The sequence below is a fragment of the Rattus norvegicus genome, chromosome 3 (genome assembly GCF_021556685.1).
Source record: "Rattus norvegicus strain SHRSP/BbbUtx chromosome 3, alternate assembly SHRSP_T2T, whole genome shotgun sequence".
NCBI classification, from domain to species: Eukaryota; Metazoa; Chordata; class Mammalia; order Rodentia; family Muridae; genus Rattus; species Rattus norvegicus.
The window spans coordinates 78081254-78106212 of NC_141536.1; the positions used below are offsets into that span (position 1 = coordinate 78081254).

At 49.9% G+C, this 24959-nt stretch overlaps 2 long non-coding RNA genes across 3 annotated transcripts; one reads left to right on the forward strand and one right to left on the reverse strand.

Moving 5' to 3' along the window:
- Window positions 1-1814: 1814 nt before the first annotated feature.
- LOC120101600 (uncharacterized) lies at window positions 1815-4464 on the reverse strand. The gene is made up of 3 exons (XR_015683652.1): window positions 4210-4464; window positions 2950-3255; window positions 1815-1935 (listed from the first exon to the last, which is right to left on the reverse strand). It is a non-coding gene; the product is annotated as an uncharacterized LOC120101600 (long non-coding RNA).
- On the forward strand, window positions 1967-24959 carry LOC102546895 (uncharacterized). Of its 2 annotated transcripts, XR_015683651.1 has the most exons (3): window positions 2021-2256; window positions 22738-22950; window positions 23837-24959. It is a non-coding gene; the product is annotated as an uncharacterized LOC102546895 (long non-coding RNA). The 2 variants fall into 2 exon arrangements; XR_015683650.1 differs by lacking the exon at window positions 22738-22950 and having other exon boundaries at window positions 1967-2256.

Below are 24959 nucleotides of genomic sequence, written 5' to 3' on the forward strand. Positions count from 1 at the left end.
GAGCCAGCCATACTTCCTGAAAGTTAATTAACTTGAAGGTGTTTTCCCTTCTGTTCTCAGCTGTGGAAAGCCAGGCTTCCTTCTTGCTGACCTCAATTAACTGCTTCTCCTGAGAGCTCCCACACTCCTTGAGAAGGCCTTACTATGTAACTGGCTGGGATCTGGGCCAGGAGCCTGGTTGGGCCTGCATCTCGGGCCCTCTAAAGACCAAGGGCTGCTTTGTCCACGGGGTGTACCCAGTAGGAAGAGGCCTAACAAGCCTTCCCCAACTTCCCCTCCTGACCCAAAGGTCCTAATAGCAAGAGGCTGACAGCCCAGGCAGTGTTCTGCCCACCCCCACCCTAACTCCTGTGAAATCCCCTCCCCTAGGCTCCTCTCCAAGCCAGCAGGTCCCAGTCATTAGCTCTTGTGCTTCCTTCCTGTTCTGCTCTGTCAGGGAGCCTTGACCCCCACAAGAGGCCTGGGAGAGGAGCCCCAGCAAAGTAGATTTTGAGAGTCCTCTGACTGTAAAACAGCCAAGGCTGACATCCACTTTGTTCTCCATAAAACCAATTGGATCTTTCCTTTCTCGCCCCAAATTAAGAAGGAACTGAGTAGCCAGCACTACTGAACAACTATGCTCAGAGCTTAGGGGCTTCTCCAGTCTGTGCAGTAGCTCCGAGGTGGCCGTCACTGTTCCACCTCACAGGTCAGGAAGCAAACAAGGGGACATTGCCCTGGGCACTTGGTAGAAAATGGACAGGGTGAGGACTTGAAGGCACCTGATAACTCAAGGACCTTGCCCTATAGGGACAGGTTCACCTCTCTTGAACAAGTTAACAGACTGTTACTTAGCAGGAAGGGGAAGAGGGCTTTGCTTTGCTTTTTTCGATAGCTTGCAGCATAGGAGGTAAGATCCTTGCTCTCTTGTCTATTCTGAGTAAGGTGCTGAAGGACCTTTGGTAGCACAGTCAGGAGGCAACTGCACCAATACAGTCAAAGCAGGATCATACAGGAGGCATGCTGTGAGCGGGCCAGCAAAAGCACTGAAGGCACCCATGCACCGTCTCCCCTTTGCTGGAAAACCCCCCTGCTACCTGAGGCTGCTGGAAGCGATGTTGGGCCATCGCCTCTCCTGGCAGCAGAGACATTTCATTATCATTTAAATCTTTCTTGGGTTTCATCAGAGGCTGTGAGCATCTTCAAAGAGAGAAGTGCTCAGTCCTCAGGTGAGGGGAAAACGCACCAGAACTTTCTCTTCTAATATAAACGAGGGGAGGAGACGCAGCGGAACCTGGCAGAGCCTGCAGGAGCCACTAATAGACTAGATGAGAAGAGAATTATAGAAAAAGACAGGTCCAGAGGGTGGTGGGGCACGGAGAGACAGAGGCTTCCCCTGCTGGCCCCAGGCGGCTAAAAGGGGAACTCATCACCTTCAGCTGAAGGAAGCATCCTTAGGGGATGGGGTGGAAGGTGTGGGGGGCTCGGCTTGGATCTTAGAGAGATAAGACCCCTCCCTGCCTGCCTCCAGTAACTTTCCTTCCCAGGCTTCCTCCCACAGCTACCAGTGATTCCATTAATTATAGAGGCTCAGGACTGGGAAGGAATCCATAGCATTTCCTGCATGGGAGCTCTTGGTGGGGGAGGGCACGGTGACCTAGAAATGAGAGCAAGGGGTGGAGGGAGGTGGAGGGGGCAAAGGAACAACTCCTACAGATTCACACTCCTCCTGGGGACTGGGGAGGGTTGGGGCTGTCCGTGTATATGCAGGATTTAACATATTATCTTAGCAGTTAGCGGTCTTGAGGATCACTCACTTGGCTTATAACGCAGTGTTTTGCTTTCATAAAATCAGATTATTTTTCTTTTGCCTTTAATAAAAACCAGCGCTGATTTCTGACTCAGAGCAGCCTTCTCCCGGCTCAGAGGCCGGGTCTGTAGCGGTGCTGGCTGGAACTGCTCTCAAATAGGAAATCAATGGAAGACCAGGAGACAAAGCAGGAGAGGGAAGGGGGAAGGGAGGGGGAAACAGAAAAAGCCAGGGCTTCTTGGCTGCTCAGCCCCAAGAGGGAGGGTGGCAGGGGCTCCACAGTGCCATGGACCCTCCCAAACCCATGCCAGCCTGCTGGGGAAGTCTCGGCTGTGGCAGAAATCCAGAAACCTTAAGCAGATGCCTGTCACCCTGTCACCCTGAGCATGAAACTGTCACCTCCATCAGGAGGGTGAGACAGCTCAGAGCTGCTGAGGTGTCTGTAGGCTACAGAGGCAAGGCTGGAGGTAAGGCTGAGGTAACTCTGGAGGGAGATCTGCTTTGCTAGCCCTAGCAGCGCGTTCTCTCTCTCTCTCTCTCTCTCTCTCTCTCTCTCTCTCTCTCTCTCTCTCTCCTTCCCCTCCCCCCCTGCTCCCCACATTTTATCTCATTGCTCTTGAGTTCTTTGTCTCCATCCTTCCCACCCACCTTTCTTTTTTGGCTCTCTTAAGAAAAATGGCTGTGCTTGTTAAGCTGGGAGATCAAACATCCCCTCCAACTGAACACATCAGAAGGGCCCATCGCTTTCACATCTGGCTCTTTTTTCCCGTGACACAGGCTTCCCACGGTGGGGGCCGGTGTGGGTGAGAAAAATCAATGTAAGCCCTGTCATCATCTAGCCTGGTAACAGGACTGGAGGGGTGAGTGGGGCAAGGGAAGGAACATGCGGGTGCTCTGATGAAGGTCAGGCAGGGCCCTTCCAACAGACCACCACCAGCACCATGCAGGAGGCAGTCCCTCTGTTAAAAGCCAGGTGTCCAGAGGTGGGGGTGTGGGGGGGGGGAGCCTGCCTGGCTTTCACTGGAGCTGCTCGCCTGAGGTCAGGAAGGGGGATGAAGCCTCTGCAACAAGAAGGATGAGCACAGCAGCGGCCCCAACTAGACTCAAGCCATTCCACTTGGTTCTGCAACAGTACCCAAAGGGTGTGAGCCTTGTGATACCTGTAGCTTAGGAGGTCCACACGGGTCATGCTGATCAGCACTGGCTACACCTTGCAGAAGGAGCTAGCTCTCTCTGATGCCTTTAGCGTTGCAGAGGTGGGAAAGTTGGCTTGTAAATCTGAGTTAAGATGCCATTAGACTGTGAGGATGCAGCCTGGTCAGACCCAAAGATGGGGGTCCTGTAGGGAGGACAGCAAAGGGCATGGGCCCGTTGAAGGAACTCCCCTCCCCAGCTGGTCTTTTTCATGCCGCCTGTACAAGCAACTCCTGGTCCTCTGGCCTTTTTGAGAGATGCAAACTGCTGCTCTGAGGGACAGAAGACCATAGGAAGAGAGAGATACACAGAGGGATTCAGAGTCAAAGAGAGATACCGACCGGAGACAAAGCAGAGTGCTGGTGAGCCAGTGTCTCCCTCCACCCCCACCCCTGCATCCAGACACTCCCTTTTCACTCCTACTTCTGCATGTGCTAGTGCAGAGGAGAGCTACGTCTTCTGAGCCTCCTAAGGTACTCAAGCCAGGTGCTCCACACGAGCTCTCCCTAGCAGAACAGCCCATCCCCGCCCTCAGGAACAGAGGCAACTGCCAAGGATCATGTAGCTCAGAGATATCAGAGCAGCCGGGTCCCTCTCACACAGCCCCCAGGAACATACTCTCTCTGTCTCTGTCTCTCTCAGTCTCTTTGTCTGTCTGTCTCTTTCTTTATCCCTCCTGCCCTTCCTCCTTCCTTTCCTCCCTCTCTCCCCCCTCTTTTTCATGCCCCACTTCCAGGGTGAGAGGGCTCATCACCCAACCAACCACTGACTCAGCTCCAAAGATGACTGAGAGCAACTAAGGTTGAGTCAGAGCCCTGCTGGGCACTGCTATGAAGGGAGGGACAGATGGCAGTGTCAGCCCATGCTGCTGCCCAAGCCACCCCCACATCCCCCAGAGGTGATTGGTAATGTCAGGCCCCTCCTCAGTCTCCTGGAAGCATCCTTGCTGGAATCAGCAGGCTCAGGCCGCATGCTGTGAGTAGGTAAGGGGTGGGGATGGGGAAGACTAAGCACAGGGTCTTAGTGACAAAGTCCTGCTCTCCCAGCCTTCACGTCCACCAGGCTGCAGGCAGGATGCCCTTCAGCTACCCTGTGACCTCTGCCCCTGCCACTTCTCTACTTCCCACTTCCCATCTGGTCCTGGCAACCTTGGGATTTGGAGACCTGGGTCTGGCATGACCCTGTGACCCTTGACTGTTTTCTTTCTGTCCTTGAGTTCTCAGCACCTTCCAGTCCAGAGGTGGGCAGTGACCTGCTCCAAGTGGGGCAGCCTCATCCAGGAGCAGTGTCGGTACTCATCTGGGGATGATAGATACTATGTCTCTAGGAGACTTTTTCAGTGTGGGCACAGAGCTAGCCAGGGTGACAAATGGAGTCCCCAGCTCCTAAGCTGCAGAGAAGCCTCTCAGCTGTCTATCATGCTCAGGGAGTCAGGTCAGGTCCCTCTGGGGTTAGGGCTGGGGGAGGAGAGGGACTATCTGACCTGCCACAATGGTTGCCATGGGAACCACAGTGCGGCTGGGCTGAGAAAGTTCTTGCTCCATGTGACTGGCTATGGTGATGAACCAGGCCTGAGTGAGAAGGAAGAAGGGGCTGAAGCAATCTTTTGCTCTAAGAAAAGTGATACCCTGGAAGAGACGAGAAAAGACATTTCTCAGACTCCGAATTTTGGCAGCCTTGCAAGTTCAAGGGCAGGGAGGGTCCCACCCTATCGTAGCACACACACACACACACACACACACACACACACACACGGCCACTCTGAGTGTGTGTGTGGGGGTGTGTGTGTGGGGTGTGTGTGTGTGTGTGTGTGTGTGTGTGAATAATCTTGGGTGTCATTTCCATTTCTAAGGTCTTTTTTTTTTTTTTTAAGGCAGTCTGTTCACTGGCCTGAGACTCACCACGTGAGCTAGGCTGGACAGGGAGAGCAAGCCCTGGGGATCTGTTTCTACCTTCCTAGACACATTTTTTAAAAAGTTATTTTATTTTTAGTTTTGTGTATGTGTGTAAACCATGTATGTGCAGGTACCACGAGGCTCAGAAGAGGGCAGGTGCCCTGAAGCTGGAGTTACATGTGGCTGGGAACTGCTTGGCATAAGTGCCAGGAACAGGGAGTGTCGTAAACGGCTGAGTCACCTTTCCAGCCCCTGGCATGTTTTTAAAATGTGGGTCCTAGGATTGGACCCAGTCCTTACACTGACAAGATGAACACTTGCTGACCGAGCCATCTCCCCAGCTCTTTAGAGCCATGTGGCTTTCCAAAGAGGCAGAGAGAAGGCAGAAGCCCCCGTGTTTCTTTACCCACAGGCTTTCCCCTGCCTCCTGCTTTCTTTGAGGTGCTCTTTCTGGAAGAGCACCTGAGGTCTTGGGGCTGGGGCAATGAGCCAGAGACCAGGAAGGCAAAGTCAGGTCCTTTGGCAAGCAGCAGCTTGACCCTGCAGACACTGGATCTCTTATGGGCTCTACTGGTGAATGGAAAGATCAGGCTGACAGAGGCTGGTGATGGGAAGAGTGGAAAGGGTCAGGGATGAGGAAGTGGGATCCTCCCTGGGAAGGGAGAGGAGGTGGCCACAGCCAAGGTGTAGGTGGGGGGAGGGGAAGAGACTGGTTTTTCCCACTGAGGACAATGGTGGGCAGTGGTCCATACCAGCAGTATGGACGTTGCCCACCATTGTGAGACAGCTGTCCTTCCAGGGTGAGGATGGTTTCTGTTCTCCATAGGTGCACGAGACCAACATGAGTGAACCCCAAGAAGTTCTTTGTCTTCTGTGCTTCCATTCCCAATGGGGACAGATATAAATAAGCCCAGAATGTTGTTTGTGGGAGACAACAGTAGAAGAGTCCCCCCTCTACGGCTTACTCTGGTGGTTTGGTTATGAAGAAGTTTCCAGATACGATGAGGCTAGATCCTGCCTGTGCTGTGTATTAACTGTGTGGCCTCAGCCAAGTCTTAGAGCCTCAGTTTCCCCATCTGACCGTGAGGTTCCTGAAGTGTTGGGAATTCAGCTTGTGACCTCTACTCTGAAAGTGCTGGGTAAATATTAGCTGTCATTCATTTTAATACAAATGAGATTTTATCCCTTTTGTTATAAAAGTCCAAGTTAACTTTAGATAGCATTTAATACACACACACACACACACACACACACACACACACACACACACACACACACACTTTTATTACTTTCAAGAGCACACAGTGACACCTATTGGGTGACTCCAGTATTGGCAGGAACGTGGGGATGCCTGTGACAGTCACAGGATGACAATACTTTTTTCTTAAAGGCATCTTTCTGCATCTTCAAAGGTGTTTCTCACATACTGGAAAGTTTGTCTGTCTTCACAGCTCCCAGGAGGCACTGGGACTTTACTTGTTGATGTGACTCTTAACTGAGCTCCAGTGCTCAACTCTGGGCCTGATTATCACCAGCCCAGTATAAAAGACAAAAGAGATCTGAGAGAAGGCCCAGCCCCACAGAGAAAAGGGAGACCGAGATTTGGGAGCCCAAGGATTGTCCACTTAGTACCTGGCAGCAGAGAATTAGCCACAGAATGATTCACAGCGAGCCTGAATTATGATAGCCTGGGGTTCTTGAGTCACTGTCCAAGCCGTAGGTTACCTGCTCCTCCACAAAGTCCACAACAGAAGATTCCTCCACATCCACTGGATTCCACATATGCCTTCCCCCAGAAAGTACAGTTATCAGTGTGGACATGACTGACCAGATAAACCACACTTTTCAGCCTGAGACTCTTAACAATGGGAGCTGAGCAGAAGTGTGTGCCTCATCCAAGCCAGCACCTTTGAGACAACAGATCTAACTCTGCTTTGGTTACTCTTTCCCTCCGCCTGCCTATAGCCATGACTGAGACCCAGACTTAGCTACAGAAGCACTGGTAACTCTCCACAGGGTGATGGGTGACCCCACACCTCCAGATGACTGTGCTAGTCCTGTGGAGAGGGTGGCCATTGAAGAGACAAAAGCAGACCTCTAACTACCTGGTGTGTGGACTGAGTTAGAGCCATGGAGAAGGTATAAAGATGGGTGAATAGCCTCTTTAAGGTGGTAGGTCAGAGCAGCCTTCTTGGGGGAAATGCCCGTTAGTTTTGGGACTTCATGGAAAAAGGAATTGGGGAGGGGGTCTGAGTGTGGATGGTGCCCTAAGCAGAAGGTACAGTAGGAGATGGGATAAAAGCTTGATGGGAGGTTATGGAGTGCCAAGAGACATAGCATGATGGAAACAGGACAGAGCAGGAATGGGGATGTGAGATTCCTTTCCTGAATAGATCTTGTCTGGTGTTCCATTACGTGAAAGAGAGCTATTGCAGTGGTCTGAGCCCTTGTGAAGCCTCTGACCCAGGAAGTGCTATTAGGAAAGGAGGACCAGCATGTGTGCAGGGAGCTGTTGTAGAGCTCAAAAGGATGTGCTAGATTTGGGGGTACAGAGGACAGTGAAAAGTGACCCCTGGAAGTCCCCGTAACAGGAAGGAGAGACAAGAAACTTGCAGAAAAATGAGCTGGAGCTGGGGCTGGAGCAGATGGTGCATCAGGGGAGCCGTGTGGGCGACAGCTGCAGGGCCTGCCAGGTAACAACATCATTGGCCCCTTCAAACAGGCTCTGCTGGTAGCGGGCCACAGAGGATGAGGATTTATAGAAGACTGCCTCTGAAAAAAGGAATAACCTGTGTGTCCATTTGAGGGAGGACTAGCTAAATAAAGCAAGAGCTCTTTTATAATGGGTAACCATGATGCTCTGCAAATTAGTAAGTTCCCACCTCCAACCCACAGCCCAAAGCAAAGAAGCACCGGGGCAGAACAGCAGGCACAGGCTGCCACCATTGCATACGACCGAAGGAAATACATGGATTTAAACACACAAACATAGAGCATAAATATTTTTCTTCCAGCGTAAACACACTGTGTCTGGAGGAACACACAGAGGACTATAGCCCTGGCTGCCTCCCGGAAGGGGAACTGGGACACAGGGCGACCTTTAACTCTGGATCCTTTTGGTGCAGTTTTTTGTTTTTTGGGGGGTTTCCTTTTATTTCTTTTCTTCTTTCTTTTTTGGATGTGTCAACTGCAAAGGTGCGTTAGCTGTTCAATAATGAATAATTCTCATTAGTAGCAGCTCCAGCTGAGAGATGAATGAGCCCCTTGCTGCCTAGAATGCAGAGCCAAGAACTGCTGTCAGGGGGGACTATACTGATAAGCCCCTCCATGCTTTCCCTCCACATAGCCCTCTTCACACCTGTCCCAGTGCTAATGGCTCCAGATCTTTGCCTTCCTGCCCTAAACCCTGGGGTAAAGTAAACAATTGCATAGTTTTCATTGTCGATGTTGACATTTTTTTTCTCTTGAAGGCAAATAATACACACATGCACACAGTCAGTTTCACTGAAGCTGATGGCTTTGGTCAACCCACACCAAGGTCAGAATCGGGAGCCCATGTAGTGCATGTCGAACACAGCTGTATCTATCGTACAACAGCCTCTTCATGGTGCCTTTGGGTGAACCCAGTGGAGGCAGAGCCAGAAGAGAACTTTAAATATCATCTGAGAGAACGCAGTGGGTAGTCCTCGGGGCCCTATGTACAGACCCAAGATCTCTGAGGAAGGAGATGGGAGACAAGCATTGCGACTGCCTCCTGAGAGCTTCAATCTCCTGGGGAGGGGACACCCCAAAGAAAGAGAGGAAGCACAAGTGTGCCATTGCAAGAGGCACGCCAGAAAGAGACATTCCAGGTGAGGGCCATGGATAAGAGCAGAAGCAGAGAGCTCAGAGGAAGCCCAGAGTAGAGAAAGGAATGGCCATAGCTGCTTCACACCACTGGCTTCTGTGGCTGCTGAGACTGAGGTTCAAGGAGAAGGCCAGGTTTCCAGGGCAACCTAGTGGAGGGAGCCAGATGTGTGTGAGGCAAGTCAAGCCTATGCTTCTCACACACAGCGTATCCTAAGAAGAGCAAGTGGTAATGTGTCTTCTTCCAAGCCAGATGTGGGTCTCAAGGGGACCCATTTCATGCACGGGCATGCCTGGCAGGCATTTTATAGCAGGGAGATAACCCTGGGAAGGTGGGTTGCCCTCTGGGTCACACAGCTAGTGAGTGCCAGAAGTTCAATTCCAACCTAGGCAAGGCATCCTCTGGAGCCTGCTCCTCTCCCACTGCCCTCTCCCAAGAAAGCTGGGTTCCATGTTGAATGGACTGCCTGTCAGTTGTGTTCAGAGGATCAAAACCAACACAACCAGAGTGGATAAATTAAACTTGGGGGCAGAGATGAAAGGGGTAGAAAGGTGTGTGTGTGTGTGTGTGTGTGTGTGTGTGTGTGTGTGTGTGTGTGCTGCAGGTGTGTGTGAAGGTCACTGAAGAGTCTCCGGTGTTCTTCCTCAGCTGCCTTCTACTTGTTGTTGAGACAGGGTTCTGTAGAGCATGGTCCTCTGGGAGAAAACACCATTTTCATCAGATCAGCGGTGTCTGCCTGCTAGAGTCCATTGCCACAGGGTTTGTTGACTGTTAACATTCCCTCACAGAAGCTGGGCGTGGGGACTGGTTGTTGGACCCTAACCCAGCCACTGATACGACGTTCTCCGCTAGACACGGGGCTCCGGTCTCAGGAGGCGCTGGAGCATGCTAACTGTGGAGGTTAACAGAGGAGACTTCATCGATGTGGTTATTGCAGAGCTATGCTGGGTGAGGACTTTCCAGTGTGGCTGCTTTGGGGTTTCCCATGATCCTGTAAGGAGCCCCTCACCCGTTCTCTGCCGTTAAACAGAGAATAATCTCTAAATAATCTCATTGGTTCCCAGGGTGAGCTTGGGTGGGAGGGTACTTCAGTTTGCCGTCTGGACCTTATAAGGAAGGGACAGATGCTGTTTACATCTCCCTAGGGAAGGAATTCTGGAAACACAGTGTCTCTCGTTGACTTGGAAATCCACCAAGTAAGATAGGTTCACTGGCCAGCGAGCTCTAGGGATCCACCAGTCAGTCTCTCTTTCACATCTTGCCATCTCTGGGATTACAGATTACCAGTGTCTGCCACTACACTAAACTTTGTCACATGGGTGACGAGGACCGAACTCAAGCCCTCCTGTTTGTTAAGAACGTACCTTACTGACTGAGCCACCTCCTCAGGCCCAGAGAGTTCTTGTTGTGACTAGTTTCTAGGCTTGTCAGGACAATTCCAAAGTTACTGCTGCAGGTCTCTGCAGGACACATTTCTGAGGGTCCTGGTCTTGCACACTCGGTACTTGTGGGAACAGGAGTATTTCTATCTTCACCTCTGGCGGATGGGACAGGAAGAAAAGACTGCAAAGTACTGAGAGGCACCTATCATTTTTCACATGAGGACAAACAATAGTGATAGCAAGAGATAGCATCTCAAGCTCTGTGCCTTCCTACATGTAATCGCCATGATGTGGACACCTGAGCAATCCCAGACCCCAGCTGCCTGTACGTCCCTGCTGGGTTGGGGTGGAAGTGGACAGGCGAGGCTGTAGAATTGGCTAATGGCACACTTCAGTGGGTGACAATTAGTTGACGAGAGATGAGAACATTATGCCGGCCTTATACCTAGCTCTCTCTGCTTCCTGGTTTGGGGAACCCTGGGCCCAGCGCGTGACCACACAGCTGCGTGTTCATCTCCACATGAGCTTTAGACATGAGCCTGTTATTATCCTCATCCTTAAACAGAGAGACTGAAGTCCCATGCGTAATGACTAGCTTGTCCAAGAACACCCAGGTGGTAAAGCCAGAGCTGGGCTCCAAGGCCACAGTGCCAAGCACAAAGGTATTCCACCTCATGGCATGACTCGTTTCCACTCCTGACCTTAAGGAATAAAGACTTGGCTGCTACCCTACACAGGCTTGAGTTAGTGCTGAGATCCTAACCTTGTTGTACAGTTCCTATTACAGCAGCTGTCTCATAGTAGGTGGTCAGGAAACCAGCTGCATGAAAAATCCAGCCCTTCCAGGAGGCAGTCTGAGCCTCACTGAGCTTCAAGGCCTGTCAAGACATACGAACCGTATGAACCAGCTAGCGCAGATTGCATGATTTTATTTTATCTCTGAATTTGGCCCTTCAAGATTCAGCCTACAAATAGATGTAAATGAGATGCAAATCAAATTGTCCCTGCATTAAACAGGAAACCAAATATGCCTGGTAACCATTCTCCCCTCTTTCCCCGCCCCCCGCAGATCAAGGAGACCCGCACACTCTGAAGATGGTCCAAAGCTCACAACCATCCTCAAAATGCTCACCACTGGGCTGGTTAGATGATAAGGCCATGTCCTTCCTGGGACTTTTTCTCTCTGTCCTCTTTAAAGAGTTAAGTCTCCCAGACCTTGGTCTTCAGGTCAGAAGCTAAGATGAAATCGGCTCTCTATGTGGTCCTGCCGTGAGCATCTGCAGGACCACACACTCATAACCGGGATATTGTAATCCAATGAGAAATATGGATTTGTTTTTGGCTCCTGGTTCCAGCACAGGGCTCCTGAGACTGTTGTCATTTCCTATACAACCTCGGTGCTGGGAGCATCTTTTGTTCTGATGTTAGGTCTTCACTTCCAGCTCTGGACACAGGGCTCTAGTCCTCTCGAGTTCCCTGGATGATAGAAGAGCTTCTTGCTCTAGGGAATGGCTCCTGGTGAGTTTCTGTATAGTTTCAGTAGGACAGAGCCATGTTTGAAAGCTTGGGACTTTTCCAGAAAAGGGGGGCTAGAAATGGAATTAGTGGTCCATCTTGCCAGTGTAGTGCAACTTCTATAATAAAAACATCCTGGGATAGAAGGTGGGACTGATTAATACATAGCGGCACTGAGAAGGTGTGTGCGTGAGGGCTTCATGCCCTTCTCCTTCACTGTGCCCTGTGTGTCCTTTCCGACAGTTTCTTCCTCCGTAGTTTGTAAAACACATCTGCACTATACCAGTAAGCACAGGTAAAGTGATGTAACAGAATTTTCCCCTAATTGATTGGATAATAAAGATGGACATGAAGCCAATCACTGGGTGAGGAGGCGGGTCTTCCGGGTCCAAGAGAGGAAGAGGGAGTGCAGGAGGAGGGCTCTTCCTTTTGGAAGAGGAGAGCAAAGTAGGCAAAATGTAAATGGGGACTGTTAGATCTGGTGGTGGAATCCAACAGAATCTGCCACCAGAAGATTTCTAACATAGAATAGTTGAGTTCAGGATGATAGATTCCATTTCCAGCGGTTGTGTTAGCTGTTGATTCTTAACTAAGATTGTCTAGTGTTTCCCATTTCGGGGCTACTCGACTAAGCTCCACAGGGAAGGTAACCGAAGCAGAGCGTGGGTTGCAGAGCGTGGGTTGGCGAGAGTACACCTCCAGCTAGTCAGGGAAATCTGGGAGTGCTGAGAGGTTTGACAGCAGCTAGCCCCGGAGGATGGATGACTGGGAACAGCAGTTCAGTGGCAAGTGAACCGTGGGAAATTGGGCGGACCACCACATGTGGATAGCCATGGGGGCAGGGAAACCACCGTGGCCGGAGAGTAGCCCTCGATAGCATGGATTGTTTTTTTAATTATTACATGCAACAAAGTGATTCTCCGGTTTGAGCCACTCTAGCAAATTAATTGAACTCAGAGTCACGTGATGACTTCAAGTAAAGCCATTGGACCAGAAGCACTGCGCACAGCCAGGGGTTTGCTACTGGAACCTGGATCTGGGGAAGACAGCCTTGTGATACTGAGCCCTTAACGTTCAAAAGCCAGCACTGTCTCTGGAGACATGTGCTAAAAATGGGCTAAGTTAAAGACATTCACTTGACATTGTGGTTGGAATGCGAATTGCTCCCCTCCCCAGACTCGAGTGCTAAATTTTGATTCCATTAGGTAGTGCAGTTTTGGGAAGTTGTAAAAACATTAGGTGAGATCTACCTGGAGGAAGTTGGTCCCTGAAAGCATGCCTCTGAAAGTGTAGACCCTTTCTCCTTTCTCTTCTGTTTGACCCCCATAAGGTGAAATGTCTCCCCTCACATGCTCCAATTCCCATGATGTTCTGCCTCAGTTCATGGAGCCAAGAAACAAGGGACTAAGGCCTCTGAAACTGTGAGCCAAGATGAATCTTGTATGTTGTTTCTGTCCAGCATTTGCAAAAGCTATAAAGTCGGTGTCCTCCGAAGTCCTGGCTGTTGGTGCACACATGAGTCATACAATGGACTCTTCCCGTGAACAGCACAAGTCATTGGCTTTCCTGTCTCTTGCAATAGTCATGATGGGAGCAAACACAGGCGGTATGATCAGTGACTGGATACTTTGGACAACTGAACCAGGGTGGTGGAAGGAAACCCACACTACAGCCCAAGGTGGCATTGGGCCCTGGGTGTGATGGTTAGTGTTAACGGTTAATGTGACAAGTCATTAAATCACCAGGGCATGCCTGTGGCACAGTATCTTGACCGTGTGGATTGGTGTGGGAAGCCCCATCTTGACCCTGGGCAGGCCCATTTCCTCTTGGCTGGGGACACTGGACAGGATAGGTGGAGAAAAGGAGCTGAGGAGCAGCTTGTAGTCCTCTCTCCTTCCCAGTTGTGTTGGGCCATGACCCCCTTCCAAGCATCTGCTGCCTTAATTTCCCTGGCATGACAGACCACACCTTAAACTATGAGCTAAAATACATGCTTTCTCTCTTGGTGCTTTTATTGGGATATTCTATCACAGCAACAAGAAAAGACTCAGACACTGGGTGTCTGACATGACAAAGAACACACCTAAGGGCTTCTGGACCAGGAAGTCTGAAACTTGAAGAGAAGCTAAGCATTTTGACGTTGAACATAACACTTTTTCTGAGGTAAGGTCTGTTTCCAACCTTAAATCTGTTGAATCATACCATTTTGTTGTCGTTTCTCCTGAGAGACTGAGTTAAGTTTCCAGCACCTATGGTGGTAGCTCACCACAGCCCGTACTTCAGCTCTAGGGACTCCTCCACCACCTTCTGGCCTCCATGGGCGCCCGATGCACATGTAGGACATCTTACTCAGTCCTCTCAGATGCAGACTTTAGGCGCGCACTGCTTTGTATGCATCTGAGCCAACCGAGCCACATCTGCAGCCTGCGTATGACACACCCTGGATTTCTGGCACCATGTGCTCTAATACACTTAATGAAAGTTTGAGGTTTCTGGCCCACAGGCCTCCTGTTTACACAACCTATAATATAAATTAAATGAGCCCATAATACAATATAAAGGGAGAGTTTTCAGACTTCCCTGGAGCCATGGATGCTTTGAAAAAATGCAATAAAAGTATCCACAAAGTGTGAGAAGATATTCGCAATTCATAGAACTGTGGACAATTGATTTCTAGAACATACTTTTGAGAAACAACAACAACAAAATGGTATGATTCAACAAATTTTTTTATATTTTTTATTAGATATATTTCTTTACTTACATTTCAAATGTTATTCCCCTTCCTGGTTTCCTGTCCATAAGCCCCCAGTCTCTCCCCTCCCCCTCCCCCATACGGGTATTCCCCATATACATCCCCCTTATTGCCACCCTGCGCTGGGGGTCCAACCTTGGCAGGGCCAAGGGCTTCCCCTTCCCCTGGTGCCCCAACATGGCTATTCTCTGCTACATATGCAATTGGAGCTCTGGGTCAGTCTATGTATAGTCTTTCGGGAGTGGTTTAGTCCCTGGAAGCTCTGGTTGGTTGGCATTGTTGCTTTTATGGGGTTGCAAGCTTCTTCAACTCTTTCACTCCTTCCTCTAATTCCCCCCCAAAGGGGGTCTTATTCTCGGTTCGGTGGTTTGCTGCTAGCATTGACCTCTGTATTGGACATGATCTGGATGTGTCTCTCAGGAGAGATCTATAGCTGGTCCCTTTCAGCATGCATTTTCTAGCTTCATCAATCTTATCTAGTTTTGGTGGCTGTATATATATATATGGGCCACATGTGGGGCAGTCTCTGAATGGCCGTTCCTTGAATTGCTGCTCTAAACTTTGCTTCCATATCCCCTCCTATGGATATTTTTTCCCCTTTTAAGGAGTGGGAGCATCCACATTTTGGTCATCTTTCTTCTTGAGCTTCTTGTGGTCTGTGAATTGCATCTTGGGTAATTTGAGCTTTTTAGCTAATATCCACTTATCAATGAGTGCATACCAAGTGTGTTTTTCTGTGATTGTGTAACCTCACTCAGGATGATATTTTCCAGTTCCCTCCGTTTGCCTATGAATTTCATGAAGTCATTGTTTTTGATAGCCAAGTAGTACTCCATTGTGTAGACGTACCACATTTTTTGAATCCATTCCTCTATTGAAGGGCATCTGGGTTCTTTCCAGCTTCTGGCTATTATAAATAAGGCTGCTATGAACATAGAGGAGTATGTGTCTTTGTTGTATGTTGGAGCATCCTTTGGGTATATGCCCAGGAAAGGTATAGATTCACCAATTTTAAAAACCACCAAACAACTTGGCAGACTAGCAACCAGTTGACTTGCCCCACTATAGAAACGGCCCTGTGGGCCAAGAAACGTGGACGAAGTGCTTGGTCTCACTAGTCCACATGAACACATGCAAGGTGACAACATCACTGCTGATCCTTGGCACACCACAGTGGCAAAAAGGAAGACTCCTAAACAGAGCAATGCTGTTGGGAGGAAGGGGACACTATCCAGCTCTCATGCTATGCCAGGGTTATGTACATAGGCGACAACATTGTGGGGGAAAGCAGTTTGACTATTAGTAGGGCCTTTGTTTTTTAAGCCTTAAGGGATAAATAGCAAGCTGGAGTTGGGGGACTTAAGGCCTCATTGTTTAGGTTTATCAGGTAAAACTGGGTTTGTGATCTAATAAGCCCTGTGATCTGAGAGTCTCACCATCTGTTATTTTCCTTAGGGAACTCTTGCTCAGACAGCAAAGCCTGAAAACAGTGTGAATGCACAGAGGCCAGGTGATATACATACATACATACATACATACATACATACATACATACATACACACACATATGTATATATACATATACATACACACACATATGTGTATATATATATATATATATATATATATATATATATATATATATACATCCTCACGATGAAAGAAGGCTGGAAACAAGTCACAGGCTTGGCTGTTTCCCCTGAAGGAGCTGTATTTGCAGGGCAGAGCCACAGGGAAGGGTTCAGAAGCAAATGAGTCTGAGCGTCGTTGTTTTGGAAGAGATACGGGGGAGAATTGTAAAGAAATCAATACAAGGGCTAGAAAAGATGGCTTAGCCGCTAAGGGCTCTTGCTTGCTCTCCCAGGAGAACAGAGTTAAGTTTCCAGCACCTATGCTGGGTAGCTCACCACAGCCCATACTTCAGCTCTAGGGACTCCTCCACCACCTTCTGGCCTCCATGGGCACCCAATACACATGTAGGGCATCTTTTTTTTTCTTTTTTTTTCTTTTTCTTTTTTCTTTTTTTCGGAGCTGGGGACCGAACCCAGGGCCTTGCACTTTCTAGGCAAGCGCTCTACCACTGAGCTAAATCCCCAACCCCACATGTAGGGCATCTTACTCAGATGCTAGACTGTCTAGCCAGAAAGTCTTAGGGATCGCCCATCTCCACTTCCTAGCACTGCAGTCCAAGCCCCTGCCACCACACCCAGCTTTTGCTGTACATCCTGGGGATGAAGATCAGGTCTTCATGCATACAAGGTAAATACTCGGCCAGTGAGCCTTCCCCACCCCGTTTTATTTCTTTACACAATCCACAGACTTTAGGCGCATTGCTTTGTATGCATTCACAACAAAGGAAATACAAAAGGATCTAATCTCAGGCTGGAGAGATGGATTGGAGGTTAAGATCACTCACTGCTCTTCTAGACAAACCAAGGTTCGAAACCCGGCACTTATGTGATAGCTGGCTTTCTCTTTTCTTTTCTTTTCTTTTCTTTTCTTTTCTTTTCTTTTCTTTTTCTTTCCTTCTTTTTTCTTACCTCCAGTCCCAGGGGATCCCAGGCTCTCTTCTGGTCTCTTTTGGGGTATGGCATGCATGTGCCAGAAAAACACCTATACACAAGATTTTTTTTAATGGAAAAAAAATTTTTTTTCTTCCTCTGACCATTAGAAACGAAATATAGTGATCTGGAGGGTTTGCTTCCAGAACAATTAGAAACTTCCTAGACAACGGCATGAGGAAGGTTCACAGACCTTCAAAGATCCTCTCAGGGTCCATGGCGCTGTCAGTTGGCGCACATATCATAGGGCAGTGGCATGTCCCACAAAGCCACAGAGACTCAGATGGCCTGACACTGCAAAGCAAGCCCTGGTGAAGGGCAAACCCTTCACAATGGTACAGATAGCAATAACACCATCCCCCTTCCCCATTCCTCATCCCTCATCCCTCATCCCTTGGTATTCCCAACTCCCCAGGATCCTCCCCTGCCCCAGCTGTGGTTACAACCTCTCATGGCCTAGAGCTCTACCATCGAACAGGATGCCTGCCCTGGTGGGGAGAGGGAAGTCAGAGATGTCAGAAGGTAGCTAATTTGCTTGCGTTTCAGATAGTAATCTTGCTGTGAAACCTTGGGAGGCTAATGATCTGGTTTGGGTAGTTTAAAGCTTAATTATTTAAATGAAGTATAAAGCCAACTTCCAGCAGGTGGAGCCTAGAAACACAGCAAGTGCCCCACCCTCCCCACCCCCAGGAGGTGACACTGAGTGGAGGCAGGCAGACAGAATGCCATGTGGCTCTGGAGAACCATTTCTCATCTCCGAGTCTTGGTGGCCCATCTGGCCAATTAGTGGTCCTTCCAGATATCCAAGTGAACTTCATTCCTGACTTCCATGGTGGTAGTGGTGGTGGGTCATCCCTTCTGGGGTTCCTTCTCACAGACTCAGTTGAAGCCCCTGGGACACTTGTCCATAGCCCTGATCACAGAGGGGACCTTTAGAGTTCCCTGTATTTCTCCAAAGTCTTCATGAGTCTGGACGCTCTGCTACTTACAAATGGGAAGCCCGTCTGAAGTCAGGGTCAATGGAAGGCATTGTAAACTGAGAATGTACCAAGCACACCTAATGCATGGAAATCCCCGTTTCGATTGTTCTGAGGTTCACCTGAAATAAGCGCATAATTCATAATTTCATGTCAGCTCTGCTTGTGGAAGTTTCCATCTCCAGAAAAGGAAACTACAGCACAAATAATCGAGTTGGGCAGCAACTCAGCTGGGGCTACACATCTGATCTAGAGCCCTCTTCTGCTGAATCACTTCATGAATTTGTTTTTGTTTGTCTGTTTTTAAATAAAGATGCTGTGATCAGCAATGGTGAACTGTGCCATCAGAAGGGTTCTAGAACTCTCAGGCCTAGGTGTCCTCCAGGGAGCACTTCTTGCCACCTGGCTGCTCCTCAAGTTGGAACTCAGAGGCAGTCAGGACCTACCTTCCTCTCTCCTCTCAGCCACAAGGCTTACAAAGCCACGTCCTCGGAAATGTCCACGTCTACTCTTCCCTCTGACCTCTGCCCCTGTGCTCAGGACATTGGGTCAGATCTTGTGTCTTTTCCCCCATCACAGCCACGGCAAAGCCTCCCATGACGTCCTACCTCCATCAGCCCTAGTGCACCGGAAGGGGTATTTCTAGGACACCTACCTTGTTCTCATACTTCCCTCCACACTCAGGCCTTGAGCCCTCCCAGCCAACATCTGCCAGCCTCCCATGGCCTTGTCTCACGTCTGTGATTTTCTGTTGAGCACTGCAGTTGCCAAGGTCTTCCCCTCTTTGCCCCTACATTCCTGTACATGGACTGCCTTTCTCAGTTAATGCCCTGTAATTGTCTCTTTCTTCCAACATCAGGCTCAAATATAGGAAGGTCTTCATAGGTCCCTTCCAGCCACTTCCCTACCTCCACACAGAAAGGCCATCCTCCTGTGGTTGTCCCTCCCATAATCTTTTCTCTCACCTTGGCACATTTTTTTTTTCTGGTACCACAAATCCCATAGAGAACGAGTGAGAATAGCAAATGGGGAAAGTCTCTGTTGCTGCTCTTACCTAATGTCACAATGGTGTGTGCTCTTCCCTTTTGCCATCCCGTGAGCAAATGTAAGCTGCAGTATATATGGCCTGGCATGGTCCCCGGAAAGACTCAGTATATCTTCCCCAGAACCAATGAGCCCCACCTACAGGCGTGAAGGGTCTGCTTCCGGTCTGCTGCGTTGCTTTGGTCAAGTTGCTAAGCCTCTCTGTGCTCACTTCTTAAGTCTGGGCCTTGAGATCTACCACTTCGCTCACAGATGCTCAACCATCTCTTTTCCCTTTCTTGGAGCCTAGGTCCTCTCCCCAGATCTCTGTTAGTTTCTGTTTTATGCTCACTCTGAGCCTATTAACAATTCCCCTCCCCTTTAGATTTGCCCATGTCCTTCTGCAGCAAACTGACTGACTGTGAGTCCCCAGTGCATACTCTTGGGAGCTCACAGGCACGCATGATGGGGCGTGGGAACTCGCTGTGAGGCAACCTGGCCAAGGACTCCAGAGCCCAGCTGGGGTGTGAGCAGTAACCCACCCCCATCATAGAAACATCTGTTTTTCCTTTTGGTCCCTCTCTCCCTCAGCCTCCCGACACATGCTCCTCCTCCCCTGGGTAGAAGCCATCAGAACAGGGCTCTACGAAATATGGAGGATGCCCCTCAGGGAAGACCGAGCCTCCCTGGTCACCTAATTACTTCAAGTTTTCCCACACTTCCACAGATTCCAGTGAGCCAGGAAGCCAGCCTCTCAATAAGGACACCCAAGACTTATGATAGTGATTGCAAGGGGTTTTAGCCTTTTTTTCTTTTTTACTTTTCCTTTTTGCAAAACATGTGAGTTAGCTAGAGGAACACAGCCACAGGAACTGTGTGCTGTAAAAATCCAATCCTAGAAGAAATACTCTTAATGGCCTTTTATAACTGCTACAGATAGGCTCCTGGGGTCACTTCTTTGGAACTGGACAGAGAAAGATGACCGCTCAGCGACAGCCCAGTTAAGTGACTCCCAATGTCTGCCTCTCTCTCCCAATAAAGGGTCCCAAAAGACAATTTTTACCCACTCTGATCTCCAACGTCTTCAGGACCCACTGGGCCTCTTTGCCAGGGCCAAGGCCAGCAGCCTTTCCAGGTTTAGGGGAAAGAAGCCCCACCCCCATACTGGACAGGGGCTGACTGCACACTGTGAGCACCCACCACTGCCTGACATAAAAGTGTCCCCACACACATTGACTTCCAAGAGTCCCCTTTGGCAATGGAGCCCCACTAACAAGGGCAAGTACCCAGTGCAGGCACATGTCATGAGACCCTGGGCCAATCCTTTCCCTCTGTTGATTTCCTCTTCCATAAACAAAGGAAGCTGGATGAGATGTTTGTCTCAGTCTACAGGCCAGCGTGTGGTGCCTGTGTTCTCTCCTCAACCAGGTAGAAGCTCAGAGGGGCAGGCAGATGCTGGTTCCTGTCATGCACACCACACCTCAGAGAGTCCCTGCCACCTAGGATTCCTCCAAAAATATCTGATGACTAAATTTTGCACATCTTTCAACAGAGACACTGCACAGGGGATCCTGTCCAGGCTCCTGCTTGCCTGGAGCCCAGCACCCCAAGCAGACTTCCTGCCTCTTATGACAGGAGGCATCTGCTGCAGTCTCTGTTCCTGACCATAAGGACAGGAGTCTGAGATTCCCAGCTTCCTCATGCTGCTAAGAGAAGCAAATTCATCCTGCGGGGCAGGGTCGAGGGTCTAAGAGCTGCCTTGCTTTCCCTGCCATGATAGGTTGGGCTCTCAAGTCCCTGGAGCTGTGGCCTCCAGCCAGGAGGCTTGGTGCTAAGGTTCAGGGCCTGGTTGCTGAAGCCCACATCTGTGTGGACCTCCAGAAGCGGAAAGGCAAACAGACCATTTCAAAACACCAAATGTTTTGCCCTTGATGGGTGGAAGGGCGGGATGGATAAACAGTACTTATTCCTGACTGGGAGGCTGGGAGGTGAGGGTCTGAGACTTGTGCACTGGCTGGTGAGTTTTAGCATCCTGCTGTGTCCTGAGACAGCCAGCAGGAGCCACCTAAAGCTGATGACAGGACAGAATAGGGGGATTCCAGCCCCACTATCCTGGCTTCCCCTCTTGAACCCAAGGCCCCTCGTTACCACTGTGACATTCACAAGGGAACAAAGCTGGCCTTCCAGTCTTTCTCTCCTGCCCACCAGCCTGGGTCTTCAGGGTCTCCCTGCCACATGAGGGAAACTCAAGGCACCATCTCCACTCAGACCATTCTTCTGTAGGCTCAGACTTGAGCATCGGGGTCATTACCTCACCCCCACTGTCTCCTCAGCTTCCCAGTCTGTGTCTTCTCTCCTTCATCTAACCTCTTTCCTCTCCCAGACAAGACCACACTGAGAACTGCCCACCTAGAGCTCCTTAAGGCTCACCTTGTCCAGTCTGGTTCTCCTGGCAAGGAGAGGGTTCCTACTCTGCAGACAACCTAGTCTTGGAAATGGGCACAGAAACCACAGGGCTGTTGAGAGCAGTACCCAGAAGGACATTGCTCCTCCTGTCAGCAGGACTAGATCAAAGGCAGAGGAGAGGAGTTGAGGGTGCAGGTGGAACCCTTAGAGGTAAGTCCAAGTGCCCTGGAGTGACTCAGCTGTACCCCAGTCCCACGCCAGCAGTGTCTGCCGAATTGTGTATCTGCTCTCGAATCATCAGAGTCCACCGGCACTGTGGACTGACTCTGACGTTATGGGCTGCCCAGAGGTGGGATGAAGAGCCTTGTCTCTCCTTCGTACTATTCTGAGCTTGCATCCTCAGCTTGAAAGCTGGAGCCATGATGGTAATTCCACTGTCTCGGGTCAGTTATGAAGATCCAGGGAGAAGACAGATGAGTAAGTGAAGGTCAAGACCCAAAGCAAACAGCCAGTGTGGAACCTGTGACTTTAGCCCTGTCTGTGAGCCTGCATGCTTTTCCAGACACCACTTTCCCTCTTCCCTCCTCCCTGACCACCACTGTCCCCACCCCTCATGCAAACATTGTGGGAGGAATAGGGAAGGGTCTGGAAATTGGCTAGCTTCCCTCAAGGTTCCTATGTCACCACTGTGAAGAGACATCTCAGAAATAAAAACTCAGACCTACACAGACTGCAGTTAGCACAAGGAAAAACTCCTCGCAGAGTCTTCTCTGCAAGGGAGCAGGGCACACGTGTCCCTGGCTGAGCTCCTCTGAACCCTGGGCCCCTTGGGAACATCTGTACCCTCCACCACCCTCAGGCTGGGAGCCCAGAGCCCGAGGCCAGCAATCCAGTTTGTAGTTGTCAGACCACAGAGCAAGAAAGAAACAATCTGGTCTTTGTAGTAATCGTGTTTTCCGTGGCTGCCTGAGAGCGCCAAGACACACACCATGAATGAATGTGCTGCTACAGCGTAGGGACCTACCAGGGGACAGCAAGGGGACAGACAGGCGGCAGAATAATCCGTTATTATAACATCTATTATTAGTCTGCCTGCTGTGAAGGGAGCCAGCCAGATGAAAGCTGTTTCCAGAGCAGCTCTTTTCCACAATGTTCTTTAATAATGTCGCACTATGGTTTTGGTTTTGGGGTGTGTGTGTGAGTGTGAGAGTGTGTGTGTATGTGTGTGTGTGTGTGTGTGTACATGTGTGGAGGCTAAAAAGCCAGTGTTGATTCTGTTTCTTCCTCAATTGATAACTACCTTGTTTACTCAGAAAGAGTATCTCATTGGCCTGGAGATGGCCAGGTAGCATCAGCTAGGCGCCAGTAGTAGATCTTCCTGTGTTCCTTCTAGGTGCTGGGATTCATGCCACAATCATGCCACCACACCTGGATATTTACATGGGTGCTGGGGATCCAATCTCAGGTCCTCAGGCATTCACAGAAAGCACTTCACCAGCCAAAGTATCTCCCAGACCACTTCGCTTTGGAAGTTGTGTTTTGGACCTTCTTAAAGCCACAGTATCCTTCCAGCCTCCTTTGCAAACTACAAGTGGCTTCTGAGAAGGTAAAAGTTCAGAGTTCATTGACTTGGCCTGCAGAGGAGAAGTGGGGAGCAACAGAATGAATAGGTTCATAAAAGCAGGAACTCACCTGCTCACATCTGGCTGGCTGTGGAGGAGGGGAAGGTACTGAAGGACAGGGTCGGCAGCCTCTGGTGATCTCACTCCTGCAGATCAGAGTAACTCTCTGGGCCTTGGAGTCATCATCTGTAAAATGGGGCAATGAGGGTCAACCCTACCCCCTTCTCCGAATCCCTGTAAGCCTCTTAGATAGGAGTGCGGATATGGACTTGTTGGGGGGGCTCGGCCAGGTATCTTGGAGCAGGAGTTTATTGCTGTGCAACCGAAGTCTTGATTTGCTCCCCAAGTCCCAGCATACATGAAGTCTGGACCAATAGCCTCTTGGTTCCGTTTGTGTCCCTGCCATGGGCCTAAACCTGTAAGCTGAGGGCCATCAACAGAGGCTTTGGGGCAGGATCTGACCATCGGCTGCCATAAATAAGTAGCTACAAATTGTGTTACAGGGGCCATTTCTCCTGTGCACTTTATAGCCACTGCCATTTCTAACTTCTCTACAGCCCTGTGGTACAACAGCTACATTTTCAGATGGGAACACTGAGGCACAGAGAACATGCCATTCAGGGAGACTGTAAGGTGAACATAAACACTACATCAGTCGGCTACTGCTGTGTAACAAACCAATCTCCATCAGATTCCAACAGTCTCTGGGTGGTTCCTTGTGGTGTGGTGTATGTGGTGTGTGTGTGTGTGTGTGTGTGTGTGTGTGTGTGTGTGTGTGTGTGTGTGTGTGTGTGTGTTGGAGAGGGTGGTGTCTGACTCACCTGATGTTGGCTGTAGTCTGATCAAGGATGCCTTTACTCTTCTCCACAGGCTCTGAAGTTCTGACAAGGTAGCCTGGGCATGTTTCAAGACAAAAGCAGAGGAGCAAGAACAGGGAAATCCCCACGTGCTTTCTCAAGTTCTAGTCACACCTGATTGGTTGCCGTCCCAGTGGCCAGATCTGGACCAGACCAGAGTCAGAGTGAGAAGGGCAGAGGCACAGGGAGCTGTGAAGACCCAGACCCATCACTGCATCAGGGAGCCCAGCCCTGTACCACAAAGCTATCAAGAGCGGCTATAGGACACCCTGCAAGGGAAGGTGCCTCATGGAGGGTGCCCCTCAGGACAGAGGCCTTTCTGTGTCACAAGGAGGCAGGGTCTTGACATATCCTCTGCATGAACCTGACAAGTCTGGTTTGGAGAAGCTCAATTCAGAGCTGGTCGAAGCTAGAGTTCACTCAACTGGGCTGTGGCTGGTCCATGCTGGAACCCCGTCTGCTGTGCTTTCTGTCTTTCCTGTGCCTTTGACCCTATGCACTGCCTTCCCACATCACTTCCAGCCTGAACCTGCTCCAGCCCATGAAGAACAGGAAACAGCAAACATAAGACCAGTGTTCATGGGGGACCAGGCAGTGCCAGGTGCTGAGATCACAGGAAAGGCTGGCCCCCACTCTAGCCTGTGTGCTCAGCTTTGGGGACCAGGACCCTTTTGTGAGAACCCTCCTTTTAGCAAATGTTGAGCCCTTTCAAAGCTCTTGCCCCTTCTGTTCCCTGGGAGGTGGATCTGATGACGGCCATCTTCATGTTTAAATACATGAGAACCCAATACCAAGATGAGTCAAACAACACACCGGCTTCGGCTCACACATCACATATATGGCAGTCTTGTCTAAAATGCCCATCTCTGAAACCCACAAAGGCCCCTTGCAGAACACCCACCCCCTAGCTTATCTCATTTAGCAGGTGACAGGTTCTGTCCATTCCCAAGAGCTTTGAGAGATGCTGTCTCCCCGTCCTTCTCATGGGCTTCTCAGACCCACCCCCTCTTCTGTACCCTGCTGGCCTCTGCCACCTCTCTGTCCTCTCCCTGGCTGGCTCTTCTCTGCTGATGAAGGAAGCTTGTCTATGAACGGCTAAAGTGCCTAGAATCTCTTATAAATATTTCATGAAAATA